The 19,780-nt window shown below is 46.2% G+C and overlaps 1 protein-coding gene across 2 annotated transcripts in view; it reads right to left on the bottom strand.

Moving 5' to 3' along the window:
* Window positions 1–19,780, bottom strand: part of sh3pxd2aa (SH3 and PX domains 2Aa) — an 822,856-nt gene that overhangs the window by 329,548 nt on the left and 473,528 nt on the right. The window lies entirely within an intron of this gene.

Genomic DNA, 19,780 nt, shown 5'->3' with positions numbered 1-19,780 from the left:
CTTTGGGACTATGGCTCAACCAGCAACTGATAGGCAGAGTGAGCAACATAGATTCACCAGGATAATGCCAAGGATTAGACAGTATAACTGTAGGGGAGATTTGAGATACATGGACTATTTCCTGTGGAATGAAGCTGGGATCGGCTTATTCGAGGTTTGAAAATTTACAATGAATTTTGATCGTGTCACGAAGAGAGTGAGGAGAGAGGTCAGGAGAAATTTCTTTACACATCAGGTTTTTGGAGCATCGAATAGCTTGCCACAGGAAGTGTTATTTTTATTAATTCGGGGATGTAAGCGTCAGTGGCTTGGCCAGCATTTATTGCCCATCCTAATTGCCCTTGAGAAGGTGGTGGTGAACTGCCTTCTTGAACCGCTGCAGTCCATGTGGGGTAGGTACACCCACAGTGCTGTTAGGAAGGGAGTTCCAGGATTTTGACCCAGCGACAGTGAAGGAACGGCGATATAGTCCCAAGGTTGGTGACTTTGAGGGGAACCTGGCGGTGGTGGTATTCCCATGCATCTGCTGCCCTTGTCCTTCTAGGTGGTAGAGCTCACAGGTTTGGAAGGTGCTGTCAAAGGAGTGAGTTGCTGCAGTGCATCTTGTAGATGGTACACATTGCTGTCACTACGCAGGGAGGTGGAGGGAGTGAATTTTGAAGGTGGTGGATGGGGTGCCAATCAAGCGGGCTGCTTTGTCCTAGATGGTGTCACGTTTCTTGAGTATTGTTGGAGCTGCAGTCATCCAGGCAAGTGGAGAGTATTCCATCACACTCCTGACTTGTGCCTTGTGGATGGTGGACTGGCACTGGGGAGTCAGGAGGTGAGTTACTCGCCATACAATTCCCCAACTCTGACCTGCTCTTGTAGCTACAGCATTTACGTGTCTGGTCCAGTTCAGTTTCTGGTTAATGGTGACCTCCCAGAATTTTGATAGTGGGGGAATTCAGCAATCGTAATGCCACTGAACGTCAAGGGGAGATGGTTAAATTCTCTCTTGTTTGAGATGATTAATGCCTGGCACTTATGTGGCACGAATGTTACTTGCCACTTCTCAGCCCAAGCCTGGATGTTGTCCAGGTTTTGCTGCATATGGACATGGTTGCTCAGTATCTGAGGAATTGCTGAATGGTGTTGAAACAGAGACCATTATCAAACAGAATTTGACACCCAGCCACACAAGGAGATTATGACAGATGATCAAAAGCTTGATCAAAGAGGTAGGTTTTAAGGAGCTTCTTAAAGGAGGACAAAGAGGTAGAGAAGCGGAAAGGTTAGAGGCCGTTATCTCACGTTCCCCTAGGTCTCCTCCTATTTCTCTTCCACATGCTGATCCTCAACAACATCATCTGAAAACATGTCAATTTACACACGTCTGCGGAGAACACCCAGCTCCATCTCACTACCGCCTCCCTCAACTCCTCCACTGTCTCTGAATTGTCACATTGCTTGTCCAACATCCAGTACTGAATGAAGTGAAATTTCATCCAATTAAATTTTGGGATAGCTGAAGTCATTGTTTCCAGTCTCTGCTACACATTCCGTTGCCTAGCCACCAAATCCATCCCTCTAGGGTTGTAATAGTAGGTGATTTTAACTTCCCTAATATTGACTGGGACTGCCTTAATGCTAAGGGATCAGATGGGGAAGAATTTGTTCAGTATGTCCAGGATAGTTTTCTGAAGCAGTATGTGGATAGCCCTACTAGAGAAGGGGCGACACTCGACTTCCTCTTAGGAAATGAGGAGGGCAGGTGGTTGATGTGTCAGTGGGGGAGCACTTTGGGACCAGTGACCATAACTCTATTAGCTTCAAGATAGTAATGGAAAAGGATAGGACTGCTCCTCAGGTTGAAGTCCTAAATTGGGGGAAGGCTAATTTCGATGGCATCAGACAGGAACTCTCAAAAGTTGAATGGGAGAGGCTGTTTACAGGTAAAGGGACGTCTGGCAAGTGGGAGGCTTTTAAAAGTGAGATAGGAAGAGTTCAGGGCTGGTATGTTCCTGTTAGATGGAAGGGCAAGGCTGACAAGTTTAGGGAACATTGGTTGACGAGGGATATTGAGGGTCTGGTCAGGACAAAGAAGGAGGCATATGTCAGGTATAGGCAGCTGGGATCGAGTGAGTCCCTCGAGGAGTATAGGGGATGTAGGACTACACTTAAGGAAATTAGAAGGGCGAAAAGGGGCCATGAAATTTCCCTGGCAGATAAGATAAAGGAGAATCCAAAAAGATTCTATAAGTATATGAAGAGTAAAAGGGTAGCTAGGGAGACTGTAGGTCCCCTTAAGGATCAGTGTGGCAATCTATGTCTAAAATGAATATTTCTCGTCCGTATTTACCGTGGAGAAGGTCCATGGAAGCTGGTGAGTTCAATGGGAGGGAACAGCGATATCCTGGAGCATATCAACATTACAAAGGAGGAGGTGTTGGAGGTTTTGAAGCGCATTAAGGTGGATAAAGCCCCAGGGCCTGACCAGGTGTATCCTAGGATGCTATGGGAAGCAAGGGAGGAGATTGCTGGGGCCCTGGCAAAGATTTTTGTATCATCATTAGCCACGGGTGAGGTACTGGAAGACTGGAAGATAGCTAATGTTGTGCCTTTATTTAAGAAGGGCAGCAGGGATAAGCCAGGAAACTACTGGCCGGTGAGCCTTACAGGCAGGTGAGGTGAGAGTGACTGCCCTTGACATCAAGGCAGCATTTGACAGAGTATGGCATCAAGGAGCCCGAGCAAAACTGAGGTCAATGGGAATCAGGGGGGAAACCCTCCGCTGACTGGAGTCATACCTAGCGTAAAGGAAGATGGTTGTGGTTCTTGGAGGTCAATCATCTGAGCTTCAGGACATCACTGCAGGAGTTCCTCAGGGTAGTGTCCTGGGCCCAACCATCTTCAGCTGCTTCATCAATGACCTTCCTTCAATCATAAGGTCAGAAGTGTGGATGTTCGCTGATGATTGCACAATGTTCAGCACCATTCGTGACTCCTCAGATACTGAAGCAGTCCGTGTAGAAATGCAGCAAGTCTTGGACAATATCCAGGCTTGGGCTGATAAGTGGCAAGTAACATTCGCCCCACACAAGTGCCAGGTAATGACCATCTCCAACAAGAGAGAATTTAACCACCTCCCCTTGACATTCAACAGCATTACCATCGCTGAATCCCGCACTATCAACATCCTAGGGGCTACCATTCACCAGAAACTGAACTGGAGTAGCCATATAAATACAGTGGCTACAAGAGCAGGTCAGAGGCTAGGAATCCTGAGGCGAGTAACTCACCTCCTGACTCCCAAAGCCTGTCCACCATCTACAAGGCACAAGTCAGAAGTGTGATGGAATACTCTCCACTTGCCTGGATGGGTGCAGCTCCAACAACGCTCAAGAAGCTCGACACCATCCAAGACAAAGCAGCCTGCTTGATTGGCACCCCATCTACTAACATTCACTCCCTCCACGACCGACGCGCAGTGGCAGCAGTGTGTACCATCTACAAGATGCACTGCAGCAATGCACCCAGGCTCCTTAGACAGCACCTTCCAAACCCGCGACCTCTACCAACTAGAAGGACAAGGGCAGCAAATACATGGGAACACCACCACCTGCAAGTTCCCCTCCAAGTCACACACCATCCTGACTTGGAACTATATCGCCGTTCCTTCACTGTCACTGGGTCAAAATCCTGGAATTCCCTTCCTAACAGCACTGTGGGTATACCTACCCCACATGGACTGCAGCAGTTCAAGAAGGCAGCTCACCACCACCTTCTCAAGGCAATTAGGGATGGGCAATAAATGCTGGCCTGGCCAGCGTTGCCCACATCCCATGAATGAATAAAAAAAACCCATCAGTGGTGGGAAAGTTATTGGAAGGGATTCTGAGAGACAGGATTTATATGCATTTGGAAAGGCATGGTCTGATTAGGGATAGTCAGCATGGCTTTGTGCGTGGGAAATCATGTCTCACGAATTTGATTGAGTTTTTTGAGGAGGTGACCAAGAGGATTGGCGAGGGCAGGGCGATGGACATTGTCTACATGGACTTTAGCAAGGCCTTTGACAAGGTCCCGTATGGTAGGCTGGTCTAGAAGGTTCGAACACATGGGATCCAGGGTGAGCTAGCAAATTGGATACAAAATTGGCTTGGTGATAGGAGGCAGAGAGTGGTAGTGGAGGGTTGTTTTTCAGATTGGAGGCCAGTGACCAGTGGTGTTCCGCAGGGATCGGTGCTGGGCCCTCAGTTTTTTGTCATATATATTGACTTGGATGTGAATGTGAGGGGCATGATTAGTAAGTTTGCAGATGACACCAAAATTGGTGATATAGTGGACAGTGAAGAAGGTTGTCTAAGGTTACAACAGGATATCGATCAACTGGGAAAGTGGGCAAGGGATTGGCAAATGGAATTTAATGCAGACAAGTGTGAAGTGATGCATTTTGGGAAGTTGAACCAGGGCAGGCTGTATACAGTGAATGGCAGGGCCCTGGGGAGTGTTCTTGAGCAGAGAGACCTTGGGGTGCAAGTACATAGTTCCCTGAAAGTGGCAACACAGGTTGACAGGGTGGTGAAGAAGGCGTATGGCATGCTTGCCTTCATCGGCCGAGGCATTGAGTACAAGAGTTGGGACGTCATGCTACAGTTGCACATAATGTTGGTTAGGCCGCTTTTGGAGTACTGTGTGCAGTTCTGGTCACCGCACTACAGGAAAGATGTGATTAAGCTAGAGAGGGTGCAGAAAAGATTCACAAGGATGTTGCCTGGTTTGGAGGGCTTGAGTTATAAAGAGAGATTGGAGAGGTTGGGTCTGTTTTCCCTGGAGCAAAGGAGGCTGAGACGGGAAATGATAGAGGTATATTAAATTATGAGAGGCATAGATAGGGTAGAGAGCCAGAGTCTGTTTCCCATGGTAGGGGTGACTAAAACTAGAGGGCATAGATTTAAGGTGAGAGGGAGGAGATTTAAAGGGGATCAAAGGGTACATTTTTCACACAAAGAATAGTGGGTATCTGGAATGAGCTGCCTGAGGAGATGGTGGAGGCAGGAACAGTAGCAACATTTAAGAGGCATCTGGACAGGTACTTGAATGAGCAAAGCATAGAGGGATATGGAATTAATGCAGGCAGGTGGGATTAGTATAGATCGGCATTATGGTCGGCATGGACGCGGTGGGCCGAAGGGCCTGTTTCTATGCTGTACGACTCTATGACTTATTACTGGTCATCCAAAATTCTGTTGCCCATCTCCTAACTCGCACCAAGTCCCTTTCACTCATCACTCCTGTGCTTGCTGATCTACATTGGTTCCCGGTCAAATGATGCCTTGATTTTAAAATTCACATCCATGAGTTCACCCATCCCTATCTCTGTAATCTCCTTCAACCCTATAATCCTCCAAGATCTCTGTGCTCCTCCGATTCTGGCCTCCTGCGCTTCAACGATTTGAATCGCTCCACCATTAACAGCAGTGCGTTTAGCTGCCTGTGCCGTAAGCTCAGGAATTCTCTCCCGACAACAACTTGTATTTATATAGCTCCTTTAACATAATACAACATGTTAAAGTGCTTCACAGGAGCATTATAAATCAAAATTTGACATTAAGCCACATAAGGAGATATTACAACAAATGACCAAGAACTTTTCTTTGAATTCTTTCATGGGATGTAAGCGTCACTGGCAAGGCCAACATTTATTGCCCACCCATTAGTGCCCCTGAAAAAGTGGTGGCGAGCCATGTTCTTGATCTGCCGCAGTCCGTGTGGTATAGATACACCTACAGTGCTGTTCGGGGGTTATTCCAGGATTCTGACCCAGTGACGGTGAAGGAAAGGCGATATAGTTCCAAGTCAGGATGGCATGTCACTTGGAGAGGAACTTGAAGGGAGTGCTTTTTTTATTCATTCATGGGATGTGGGCATCGCTGGCAAGGGTAACATTTGTTGCCCATCCCTAATTGTCCTTGAACTGAGTGGCTTGCTCGGCCATTTCAGAGGGCAGTTAAGAGTCAGACACATTGCTGTGGGTCTGAAGTCACATGTAGGCCAGACTGGGTAAGGACAGCAGATTTCCTTCCCTAAAGGACATTGGTGAACCAGATGGGTTTTTATGACAATTGATGATAATTGCATGACACCATTACCGAGACTAACATTCAATTCCAGATTTTTTTTAATTGACTAATTGAATTTAAATTCCACCAGCCGCCGTGGTGGGATTTGAACCTGTGTCCCCAGAGCATAAGCCTGGGCCTCTGGATTACGAGTCCAGTGACATTACCACGATGTTACCATCTCCCCAAGGTGGTGTTTTAGAATTAGAATTAGAACATTACAGTGCAGTACAGGCCCTTCAGCCCTCGTTGTTGCGCCGACCTGTGAAACCATCTGACCTACACTATTCCATTTTCATCCATATGTCTATCCAATGACCACTTAAATGCCCTTAAAGTTGGCGAGTCTACTACTGTTGTAGGCAGGGCGTTCCACGCCCCTACTACTCTCTGAGTAAAGAAACTACCTCTAACATCTGTCCTATATCTATCACCCCTCAACTTAAAGCTATGTCCCCTCGTGTTTGCCATCACCATCCGAGGAAAAAGACTCTCACTATCCACCCTATCTAACCCTCTGATTATCTTATATGTCTCTATTAAGTCACCTCTCCTCCTCCTTCTCTCCAACGAAAACAACCTCAAGTCCCTCAGCCTTTCCTCGTAAGACCTTCCCTCCATACCAGGCAACATCCTAGTAAATCTCCTCTGCACCCTTTCCAAAGCTTCCACATCCTTCCTATAATGCGGTGACCAGAACTGCACGCAATACTCCAGGTGCGGTCTCACCAGAGTTTTGTACAGCTGCAGCATGACCTCGTGGCTCCGAAACTCGATCCCCCTACTAATAAAAGCTAACACACCATATGCCTTCTTAACAGCCCTATTGACCTGGGTAGCAACTTTCAGGGATTTATGTACCTGGACACCAAGATCTCTCTGTTCATCTACACTACCAAGAATCTTCCCATTAGCCCAGTACTCTGCATTCCTGTTACTCCTTCCAAAGTGAATCACCTCACACTTTTCCGCATTAAACTCCATTTGCCATCTCTCAGATGGTGTTGTTCACATGCGCCTGCTGCCTTGTTCTTGCAGATGGTAGCGGTTGCAGGTTTTGAAGGTGCTGTTACAGCCATCTTGGTGAAGTGCTGCAGTGTATCTAGTATACACTTCAGCCAAGGTGCGCTGGTGGTTAAGGGAGTGAATGTTTAAGGTGGTTGATGGGTTGCCGATCAAGCTGATTTCTTTGTCCTACATGGTGTTGAATTTCTTGAGTGTTGTCAGAGCTGCACTCATCCAGGCAAGTGCACAGTATTCCATCACACTCCTGATTTGTGCTTTGTAGATGGTGGACAGGCTTTGGGGAGTCAGGAGGTGAGTTACTCGCTGCAGGATCCTTTTCACTGACCGACTCTTGCAGCCACAGTATCAACATGTTAGTCCAGTTACATGGCTAGTCCAGTTCAGCTTCTGGTCAATGGTAACCCCCAGGATGTTCCACATTTATTGTGCAGAAGAAAAGGATTACAAACATGTAGCTCCTCACAAAAAACCCCCCACCAATCTCATCGGAACATAGGAAGATAGGTACAGGAGTAGGCCATTCAGCCCCTCGGGCCTGTCCCGCCATTCAATGAGATCAAAGAACAAAGAACAGAGAACAGTACAGCACAGGAACAGGCCATTCGGCCCTCCAAGCCTGCGCCGATCTTGATGCCTGCTTAAACTAAAACCTTCTGCACTTCCGGGGTCCGTATCCCTCTATTCCCATCCTATTCATGTATTTGTCAAGATGCCTCTTAAACGTCGCTATCGTACCTGCTTCCACCACCTCCCCCGGCAGCAAGTTCCAGGCACTCACCACCCTCTGTGTAAAGAACTTGTCTCCCACATCCCCTCTAAACCTTTTCCCTCGCACCTTAAACCTATGTCCCCTAGTAACTGACTCTTCCACCCTGGGAAAAAGCTTCTGACTATCCACTCTGTCCATGCCGCTTATAACTTTGTAAACCTCTATCATGTCGCCCCTCCACCTCCGTCGTTCCAGTGAAAAAAATCCGAGTTTATCCAACCTCTCCTCATAGCTAATGCCCTTCAGACCAGGCAACATCCTGGTAAACCTCTTCTGTACCCTCTCCAAAGCCTCCACGTCGACCAGAATTGCACGCAATATTCTAAGTGTGGCCTAACTAAAGTTCTGTACAGCTGCAGCATGACTTGTCAATTTTTATACTCTATGCCCCAACCGATGAAGGCAAGCATGCCGTATGCCTTCTTGACTACCTTATCCATCTGCTTTGCCACTTTCAGTGACCTGTGGACCTGTACGCCCAGATCTCTCTGCCTGTCAATACTACTAAGGGTTCTGCCATTTACTGTATACTTCCCACCTGCATTAGACCTTCCAAAATGCATTACCTCACATTTGTCCGGATTAAACTCCACCTGCCATTTCTCCGCCCAAGTCTCCAACCGATCTATATCCTGCTGTATCCTCTGACAATCCTCATCACTGTCCGCAACTCCACCAACCTTTGTGTCGTCCGCAAACTGACTAATCAGGCCAGCTACATTTTCCTCCAAATCATTTATATATACTACAAACAGCAAAGGTCCCAGCACTGATCCCTGCGGAACACCACTAGTCACATCCCTCCATTCAGAAAAGCACCCTTCCACTGCTACCCTCTGTCTTCTATGACCGAGCCAGTTCGGTATCCATCTTGCCAGCTCCCCTCTGATCCCATGTGACTTCACCTTTTGTATCAGTCCGCCATGAGGGACCTTGTCAAAGGCTTTACTGAAGTCCATATAGATAATATCCACTCCCCTTCCTTCATCAATCATCTTCGTTACTTCCTCAAAAAACTCAATCAAATTAGTGAGACACGACTCCCCTTCACAAAACCATGCTGCCTCTCGCTAATAGGTCCATTTGTTTCCAAATGGGAGTAAATCCTCTCCCGAACAATCATCTCTAATAATTTCCCGATAGGCTCACCGGCCTATAATTTCCTGGATTATCCTTGCTACCCTTCTTAAACAAAGGAACAACATTAGCTATTCTCCAGTCCTCTGGGACCTCACATGCAGCCAATGAGGATGCAAAGATTTCTGTCAAGGCCCCAGCAATTTCTTCCCTTGCCTCCCTCAGTATTCTGGGGTAGATTCCATCAGGCCCTGGGGACTTATCTACCTTAATGCTTTGCAAGACACCCAACACCTCCTCCTTTTTGATAATGAGATGACTGAGACTATCGACACTCCCTTTCTTGGGCTCATCATCCACCAAGTCCTTCTCCTTGGTGAATACAGATGCAAAGTACTCATTTAGTACCTCTCCCATTTCCTCTGGCTCCACACATAGATTCCCTTCTCTGTCCTTGATTATCCTGGTTATCCTCGCTCTTTATATACGTATAAAAAGCCTTGGGATTTTCCTTAATCCTGTTTGCCAATGACTTCTCAGAACCTCTCTTCGCCCTCCTGACTCCTTGTTTAAGTTCCTTCCGACTGTCTTTATATTTCTCAAGGGATTTGTCTGTTCCTAGCCTTCCAGCCCTTACGAATGCTTCCTTTTTCTTTTTGACGAGGCTCACAATATCCCACATTGTCCAAGGTTCCCGAAACTTGCCAAACTTAACCTTCTTCCTCACAGGAACATGCTGGTCCTGGATTCTAATCAACTGACGTTTGAAAGACTCCCACATGTCAGATGTTGATTTACCCTCAAACAGCCGCCCCCAATCTAAATTCTTCAGTTCCTGCCTATTATTGTTATAATTAGCCTTCCCCCAATTTAGCACCTTCACCCGAGGACTTCTCTTATCCTTATCCACAAGTACCTTAAAACTTATGGAATTATGGTCACTGTTCCTGAAATGCTCACCTACTGAAACTTCGACCACCTGGCCGGGCTCATTCCCCAATACCAGGTCCAGTACGGCCCCATCCCTAGTTGGACTATCTACGTATTGTTTCAAGAAGCCCTCCTGGACGCTCCTTACAAATTCTGCCCCATCCAAGCCCCTCGCACTAAGTGAGTCCCAGTCCATGGAGGGGAAGTTAAAATCACCCACCACTGCAACCCTGTTACCTTTACATCTTTCCAAAATCTGTCTACATATCTGCTCCTCTACCTCCCGCTGGCTGTTGGGAGGCCTGCAGTAAACCCCCAACATCGTGACTGCACCCTTCCTATTCCTGACCTCCACCCATATTGCCTCCGAGCTGTCCTCCCGCAGTACAGCTGTGATATTCTCCTTCACCAGTAATGCAACTCCCCCACCCCTTTTACATCCCCCTCTATCCCGCCTGAAGCTTCTAAATCCTGGAACATTTAGCTGCCAATCCTGTCCTTCCCTCAACCAAGTCTCTGTAATAGCAACAACATCATAGTTCCAAGTACTAATCCAAGCTCTAAGTTCATCTGCCTTACCTGTTATACTTCTTGCATTGAAACAAATGCACTTCAGACCACCAGTCCCGCTGTGCTCCGCAACATCTCCCTGCCTGCTCTTTCTCTTAGTCTTACTGGCCTTATTTACTAGTTCCCCCTCATTTATTTCACTTGCTGTCCTACTGCTCTGGTTCCCACCCCCCTGCCACCCTAGTTTAAACCCTCCCATCAGATCACAGCTGATCCGTGGCCTAACTCCATATACCTGCCTTTGGCCCATATCCCTTAATATCTTTGCTTAACAAAAATCTATCTACCTCAGATTTAAAATTAACAACTGTTCTAGCTTCAACTGCTGTTTGTGGGAGAGAGTTCCAAACCTCTACCACCCTTTGCGTGAAGAAGTGCTTCCTAACATCTCTCCTGAATGGTCTGGTCCTAATTTTTAGACTATGCCCCCTAGTTTTAGAATCTCCAACCAGTGGAAATAGTTTATCTTTATCTCGCCTGTCTTTTCCTTTTAATATTTATTTATTTATTTTTAAAAATTTATTTATAGATACAGCACTGAAACAGGCCCTTCGCCCCACCGAGTCTGTGCAGACCAACAACCACCCATTTATACTAACCCTCCAGTAATCCCATATTCCCTACCACCTACCTACACCAGGTACAATTTACAATGCCCAATTTACCTATCACCTACAAGTCTTCGGAAGCAGAGAGTGCGAGCGAGTGATCAGCTGGGAAGGTCAGTTTCAACTGAAACTTAATTTCCTTTTGTTTTCGGCGGACCAGGGGGCTGCTGGGTAAGTAAAAATCTATATATTTGGGCCGTTTCTGAACCCGAGACACTACACGTGTAGTGTCTCCCACCCGCCCTCCTCCTCTAACCAAAAAAAAAGGACTCGGTGGTGTGCAGATAAGGTATTGCTTTTTCTATTTCTCTTTTTTTTTTATCGTGTGATTGGTAAAAACTTTTCGTTCCTTTTTCATTTATCTAAGTTAAGACAAAGTTAAGCTTAAGATTAAAAATGGCAGGAGATCTCAGACCCGTGCTCCTCTTGCTCAATATGGGAGCTCAGGGACACGGCTGATGTCCCTGACTCCTTCACGTGCAGGAAGAGTGTCCAGCTGCAGCTCTTGTTAGACCGCATGACGGCTCTGGAGCTGCGGGTGGACTCACTTTGGAGCATCCGCGATGCTGAGGAGGTCGTGGATAGCACGTTTAGTGAATTGGTCACACCGCAGATTAGGATTGCTGAGGGAGAAAGGGAATGGGTGACCAAAAGGCAGAGAAAGAGCAGGAAGGCAGCGCAGGTGTCCCCTGCGGTCATCTCCCTCCAAAAGAGGTATACCGTTTTGGATATTGTTGGGGGAGATGGCTCACCAGGGGAAGGCAGCAGTAGCCAGGTTCATGGCACCGTGGCTGGCTCTGCTGTTCGGAGGGCGGGAAAAAGAGTGGAAGGGCTATAGTCATAGGGGATTCGATTGTAAGGGGAGTAGATAGGCGGTTCTGTGGTCGAAAACGAGACTCCCGAATGGTATGTTGCCTCCCAGGTGCACGGGTCAGGGATGTCTCAGATCGGCTGCAGAACATTCTGAAGTGGGAGGGTGAACAGCCAGTTGACGTTGTGCACATAGGCACCAATGATATAGGTAAAAAACGGGATGAGGTCCTGCAAGCAGAATTTAGGGAGTTAGGAGCCAAGTTAAAAAGTAGGACCTCAGAGGTAGTAATCTCAGGATTGCTACCAGTGCCACGTGATAGTCAGAGTAGAAATGAAAGAATAGTCAGAATGAATGCGTGGCTTGAGAGATGGTGCAGGAGGGAGGGATTCAGATTTTTGGGACATTAGGACCGGTTCTGGGGGAGGTGGGACTATTACAAATTGGACGGTCTACACCTGGGCCGGACTGGAACCAATGTCCTTGGGGGTGCTTTTGCTAACGCTGTTGGGTAGGGTTTAAACTAATGTGGCAGGGGGATGGGAACCAAATGAGAAGGTCAGTGGACAGTAAGGAGGTAGTAACTAAAGCCTGTAAGGAACCAGATAATGAAGTCAGTGTGACTAAGGGAAAGAGTAGGCAGGGAGCAGATGATGAACGCGAAGGGACTGGTGGTCTGAGGTGCATTTGTCTTAATGCAAAACAGGTCGGCGCAACATCGAGGGCCAAAGGGCCTGTACTGCGCTGTAATGTTCTATGTTCTATATATAAGTGTAGTAGGTCAGGCAGATGAACTTAGGGCTTGGATTAGTACTGGGAGTATGATGTTATTGCTATTACTGAGACTTGGTTGAGGGAAGGGCATGATTGGCAACTAAATATCCCAGGATATCAATGCTTCCGGCGGGATAGAGAGGGAGGTAAAAGGGGTGGAGCAGTTGCATTGCCGGTCAAAGAAGATATCACAGTTGTGCTGAAGGAGGGCACTATGGAGGACTCGAGCAGTGAGGCAATTTGGGCAGAACTCAGAAATAGGAAGGGTGCGGTAACAATGTTGGGGCTGTACTACAGGCCTCCCAAAAGCGAGCGTGAGATAGAGGTACAAATATGTAAACAGATTATGGAAAGATGTAGGAGCAACACGGTGGTGGTGATAGGAGATTTTAATTTTCCCAACATTGACTGGGATTCACTTTGTGTTAGAGGTCTAGATGGAGCAGAATTTGTAAGGAGCATCCAGGAGGGTTTTCTAGAACAGTAGACTGGCTAAGAGGAAAAAGGAAGCATACATAAGGTCTTGGAGGCTGAAGAAAGACGAAGCTTTGAAAGAATATAGGGAATGTAGGACCAATCTGAAACGAGGAATTAAGAGGACTAAAAGGGGTCATGAAATATCTTTAGCAAACAGGGTTAAGGAAAATCCCAAAGCCTTTTATTCATATAAAAGGAGCAAGAGGGTAACTAGAGAAAGGATTGGCCCACTCAAGGACAAAGGAGGAAAGTTATGCGTGGAGTCAGAGAAAATGGGTGAGATTCTAAACGAGTACTTTGCATCGGCATTCACCGAGGAGAGGGACATGACGGATGTTGAGGTTAGGGACAGATGTCTGATTACTCTAGGTCAAGTCGGCATAAGGAGGGAGGAAGTGTTGGGTATTCTAAAAGGCATTAAGGTGGACAAGTCCCCAGGTCCGGATGGGATCTATCCCAGGTTTATGAGGGAAGCGAGAGAGGAAATAGCTGGGGCCTTAACAGATATCTTTGCAGCATCCTTAAACACGGGTGAGGTCCCAGAGGACTGGAGAATTGCGAATGTTGTCCCCTTGTTTAAGAAGGGTAGCAGGGAAAATCCAGGTAATTATAGACCGGTGAGCCTGACGTCAGTGGTAGGGAAGCTGCTGGAGAAGATACTGAGGGATAGGATCTATTCCCATTTGGAAGAAAATGGGCTTATCAGTGATAGGCAACATGGTTTTGTGCAGGGAAGGTCATGTCTTACCAACTTACTAGAATTCTTTGAGGAAGTGACAAAGTTGATTGATGAGGGAAGGGCTGTAGATGTCATATACATGGACTTCAGTAAGGCGTTTGATAAGGTTCCCCATGGTAGGCTGATGGAGAAAGTGAAGTCGCATGGGGTCCAGGGTGTACTAGCTAGATGGATAAAGAACTGGCTGGGCAACAGGAGACAGAGAGTAGTAGTGGAAGGGAGTTTCTCAAAATGGAGACGTGTGACCAGTGGTGTTCCACAGGGATCCGTGCTGGGACCACTGTTGTTTGTGATATACATAAATGATTTGGAGGAATGATTTACAGTAGAGAAAGAAAATGTTGTCGAGGAGAATACTGAGATACAGACTACTAGGCTAGATGGGATTGAGGTTCACAAGGAGGAGGTGTTAGCAATTTTGGAAAGTGCGAAAATAGATAAGTCCCCTGGGCCAGATGGGATTTATCCTAGGATTCTCTGGGAAGCCAGGGAGGAGATTGCAGAGTCTTTGACCTTGATCTTTATGTCGTCATTGTCGACAGGAATAGTGCCGGAAGACTGGAGGATAGCAAATGTTGTCCCCTTGTTCAAGAAGGGGCGTAGAGACAGCCCTGGTAATTATAGACCTGTGAGCCTTACTTCGGTTGTGGGTAAAATGTTGGAAAAGGTTATAAGAGATAGGATTTATAATCATCTAGAAAACAATAAGTTCATTAGAGATAGCACGGTTTTGTGAAGGGTAGGTCGTGCCTCACAAACCTTATTGAGATTTTTGAGAAGGTGACCAAACAGGTGGATGAGGGTAAAGCCATGGATGTGGTGTATATGGATTTCAGTAAGGCGTTTGATAAGGTTCCCCACGGTAGGCTATTGCAGAAAATACGGAAGTATGGGATTGAAGGTGATTTAGAGCTTTAGATCAGAAATTGGCTAGCTGAAAGAAGACAGAGGGTGGTGGCTGATGGCAAATGTTCATCCTGGAGTTTAGTTACTAGTGGTGTACCGCAAGGATCTGTTTTGGGGCCACTGCTGTTTGTCATTTTTATAAATGACCTGGATGAGGGTGTAGAAGGGATGGGTTAGTAAATTTGCGGATGACACGAAGGTCGGTGGAGTTGTGGATAGTGCCGAAGGATGTTGTAGGTTACAGAGGGACATAGATAGGCTGCAGAACTGGGCTGAGAGATGGCAAATGGAGTTTAATGCGGAAAAGTGTGAGGTGATTCACTTTGGAAGGAGTAACAGGAATGCAGAGTACTGGGCTAATGGGAAGATTCTTGGTAGTGTAGATGAGCAGAGAGATCTTGGTGTCCAGGTACATAAATCCCTGAAAGTTGCCACCCAGGTTAATAGGGCTTTTAAGAAGGCATATAGTGTGTTAGCTTTTATTAGTAGGGGAATCGAGTTTCGGAGCCACGAGGTCATGCTGCAGCTGTACAAAACTCTGGTGTGGCCGCACCTGGAGTATTGCGTGCAGTTCTGGTCACCGCATTATAGGAAGGATGTGGAAGCTTTGGAAAGGGTGCAGAGGAGATTTACTAGGATGTTGCCTGGTATGGAGGGAAGGTCTTACGAGGAAAGGCTGAGGGACTTGAGGTTGTTTTCGTTAGAGAAAAGGAGGAGGAGAGGTGACTTAATAGAGACATATAAGATAATCAGAGGGTTAGATAGGGTGGATAGTGAGAGTCTTTTTCCTCGGATGGTGATGGCAAACATGAGGGGACATAGCTTTAAGTTGAGGGGTGATAGATATAGGACAGATGTCAGAGGTAGTTTCTTTACTCAGAGAGTAGTAAGGGCGTGGAACGCCCTGCCTGCAACAGTAGTAGACTCGCCAACTTTAAGGGCATTTCAGTGGTCATTGGATAGACATATGGATGAAAATGGAATAGTGTAGGTCAGATGGTTTCACAGGTCGGAGCAACATCGAGGGCCGAAGGGCCTGTACTGCGCTGTAATGTTCTGTGTTCTATGAAAGTATAGGTGGTCTGATTAGCAAGTTTGCAGACGACACTAAGATTGGTGGAGTAGCAGATAGTGAAGGGGACTGTCAGAGAATACAGGAGAATATAGATAGATTGGAGAGTCGGGCAGAGAAATGGCAGATGGAGTTCAATCAGGGCAAATGCGAGGTGATGCATTTTGGAAGATCCAATTCAAGAGTGAACTATACAGTAAATGGAAAAGTCCTGGGGAAAATTGATGTACAGAGAGATTTGGGTGTTCAGGTCCATTGTTCCCTGAAGGTGGCAACGCAGGTCAATAGAGTGGTCAAGAAGGCATACGGCATGCTTTCCTTTATCGGACGGGGTATTGAGTACAAGAGTTGGCAGGTCATGTTACAGTTGTATAAGACTTTGGTTCGGCCACATTTGGAATACTGCGTGCAGTTCTGGTCGCCACATTACCAAAAGGATGTAGATGCTTTGGAGAGGGTGCAGAGGAGGTTCACCAGGATGTTGCCTGGTATGGAGGGCGCTAGCTATGAAGAGAGGTTGAGCAGATTAGGATTATTTTCATTAGAAAGACGGAGGTTGAGGGGGGACCTGATTGAGGTGTACAAAATCATGAGAGGTATAGACAGGGTGGATAGCAAGAAGCTTTTTCCCAGAGTGGGGGATTCAATTACTTGGGGTCACAAGTTCAAAGTGAGAGGGGAAAAGTTTAGGGGGGATATGCGTGGAAAGTTCTTTACGCAGAGGGTGGTGGGTGCCTGGAACGCGTTGCCAGCGGAGGTGGTAGACGCGGGCACGATAGCGTCTTTTAAGATGTATCGAGACAGATACATGAATGGGCAGGAAGCAAACAGATACAGACCCTTAGAAAATAGGCGACATGTTTAGATAGAGGATCTGGATCGGCGCAGGCTTGGAGGGCCGAAGGGCCTGTTCCTGTGCTGTAATTTTCTTTGTTCTTTGGCTGTGGGAGGAAACCGGAGCACCCGGCGAAAACCCACGCGGTCACAGGGAGAACTTGCAAACTCCGCACAGGCAGGACCCAGAATCACACCCGGGTCCCTGGACTGTGAGGCTGCGGTGCTAACCACTGCGCCACTGTGTCGCCCTAAATATCTTGAAGACTTCGATCAGATCTCCCCTTAACCTTCTAATTTCTAGCGAAAACAGGCCTAATTTGTGTAATCTCTCCTTGTGACTTAACTCCTGTAGTCCAGCTATCGTTCTTGTAAACCTACGTTGCATTCCCTGCAAGGCCAATATATCCTTCCTAAGATGTGGTGCCCAGAACTGCTCACAGTATTCCAAGTGGGGTCTAACCAGGGTTTTGTACAGTTGCAGCATAACCTCTGTGTCTTTATACTCCAATCCTCTAGATATAAAGGCTAGCATTCCATTAGCCTTTTTGATTATTTTCTGCACTTGCTCTTGGCATTTTAAAGATCTATGCACCTGAACCCCCAAGTCTCTTTGGACATCCACTGTACTTAACCTCTTCCCTTTTAGAAAGTACCCTGCTCTATCCTTTTTTGGTCCAAAATGGATAATCTCACACTTATAAGTGCTCAACCAAGACCCCCATTAACACCCTTCTCCTTTATAAAATCAAACTATTGGCACTCAGTTAACAGAATAATACTCTTAGGTGTGGTCTCACAAAAGCTCTATACAAGGTCCTGATGGGCTTCATCCTGGGGTCTTCAAAGAGGTAGCAAATGAAGTAGTAGATGTACTGATGTTAATTTTTCAAAATTCGCTGGATTCTGGAAAGGTTCCATCAGACTGGAAAATAGCAAAATATAACCCCTCTATTCAAGAAGTGGGGGGATTCAGAAAACAGGTAACTATAGGCCAGTTAGCTTGACATCTGCCATTGGGAATGTGTTAGAATCAATCATTAAGGAGGTTATAGCTGGGTACTTAGAAAAACTTAAGGTAATCGGGAATAGTCAGCATGGTTTTGTGAAAGGGAAATCATATTTAACCAATTTATTGCAGTTCTTTGAAGGAGTAACATGTGCTGTAGATAAAGGGAAGCCCGTTGACGTACTGTACTTGGATTTCCAGAAGGCATTTGACAAGCTGCCCCATAAAAGATTATTGTGCAAAGTAGGAGCTCATGGTGTAGGGGGTAATATATTAGCATGGATCGAAGATTGGCTGGTTGGCAGAAAACAGAGAGTATGCATAAATGGGCCCTTTTCTGATTGGCAGGATGTGACGAGTGGTGTCTGCAGGGGTCTGTGCTGGGGTATCAACTTTTTACAATTTACATCAATGACTTACATGAGGGGAGTGATGGCTTGGTAGCTAAATTTTCAGATGACACAAAGATAAGTCGGAAAGTATGTTGTTAAGAGGACAAAAGGAGGTTGCAGACCGATATAGATCGGTTGAGTGAGTGGGCAAAAATCTGGCAGATGGAGTATATTGTGGGAAAATATGAAGTTGTTCACTTTGACAGGAAGAATAAAAAAGCAGAGTATTACTTAAACGGAGAACGACTGCAGAATTTCGAGGTGTAGAAGGATCTAGGTGTTCTCGTGCATGAGTCACAAAAAGTTAGTATGCAGGTACAGCAAGTAATAAAGAAGGCTAATGGAATGCTATCCTTTATTACAAGAGGAATTGAAAATAAAAGTAAGGATGTGATGCTCCAGTTATACAGGGCATTGGTGAGACCACATCTCGAATACTGTGTGCAGTTTTGATCTCTTTATTTAAGGAAGGATGTAAATGCGTTGCAGGTGGTTCAGAGGCGGTTTACTAGATTGATACCTGGAATGAGAGGGTTGTCTTATGAGGAAAAGTTGGACAGAGTGGGCTTATTTTCATTGGAGTTTAGAAGAGTGAGGGGAGACTTGATTGAGGTATATAAGATCCTGTAAGATCTTGACAAGGTGGATGTGGAAAAGATATTTCCTCTTGTGGGTGAGTCCAGAACTATGGGCCACTGTTTAAAATTAGGGGTCCACCCTTTTAAGACAGAGATGAGGAGAAATCTTTTCTCTCAGAGGGTTGTGTGACTTTGAAACTCTCTGTCAGCAGTTGGTGGAGGCGGGGTGATTGAATATTTTTAAAGTGGAGGTAGATAGATTCTTGTTAGGTGTTACAACCAGGTGAGAAAGGGGTCTAGAGGTTCCCTCTCAGCCTTTGCCTGGTTTGACCGTAACAGGTTTAATTTGTAAAACATCGTGTTTTTAGTTCCCCCTCAGTGAATCCTTGTTCACTGCTCTCCAACTGTAAGGCAAAGAAATCAACCAGACAGGTTTTCTTAGATTTAAACAAGAAAGGTGGAAGCTTATTAACCTTAAACTCTAATTCGGTTAATGACTACAAATACGCAACGTGACCACGCTAGCATGCATACGCAATAAACACACGCGCAGATAGAGACAGAAATGTAGAAAGAATAAAGGGGAAAAGTTTGAGGCAATTGCTGGAATTTAGTTACGGTCCTTGGAGTTCGATGTAGAGTCTTTGATTGCCGGTAAGTCTTGCCCTTTCATTGGGGCCCAGTGCATGCTTTAAAACTTGTTTCGATGTAGGAGTCTTTTCTCTCTTGAGGTTTTAATGACTTCAGTGGATCCGGAGATTTGAGAGAGAGAGAGAGAGAGAGAGAGAGAGAGCTAGCCAGGAGAGAGGCTCTTATTCCAAGGTCAGTTGCAATCTGACCCAAACTGTGCTGTGAGCAGTTCAAACAAAAACCTGAGCCAGCAGATTAGTCATATGACTAGCTGTTTTAACAGACTCCTGCGTTTGTGGATTCTCCATCTTAGCAGATACCCTGGAATGCTGGCTTTATTACACATTCAATGCCTGGTGACCAAAATCCATTTGGATTAATTGGATCAGGGAGCCGTTCTATTGTCTCCAGGCACTGTCTCTTAGTATGCAAATGTTTTTCAGCCACTGCTGATCTCTTTAAACAAGTCATCTC

The sequence above is a fragment of the Heterodontus francisci genome, chromosome 20 (assembly GCF_036365525.1).
Source record: "Heterodontus francisci isolate sHetFra1 chromosome 20, sHetFra1.hap1, whole genome shotgun sequence".
Classification (NCBI taxonomy): domain Eukaryota; kingdom Metazoa; phylum Chordata; class Chondrichthyes; order Heterodontiformes; family Heterodontidae; genus Heterodontus; species Heterodontus francisci.
Note: the sequence above shows the minus strand (reverse complement) of the source record. Positions and strands in the feature narration are given on the sequence as shown.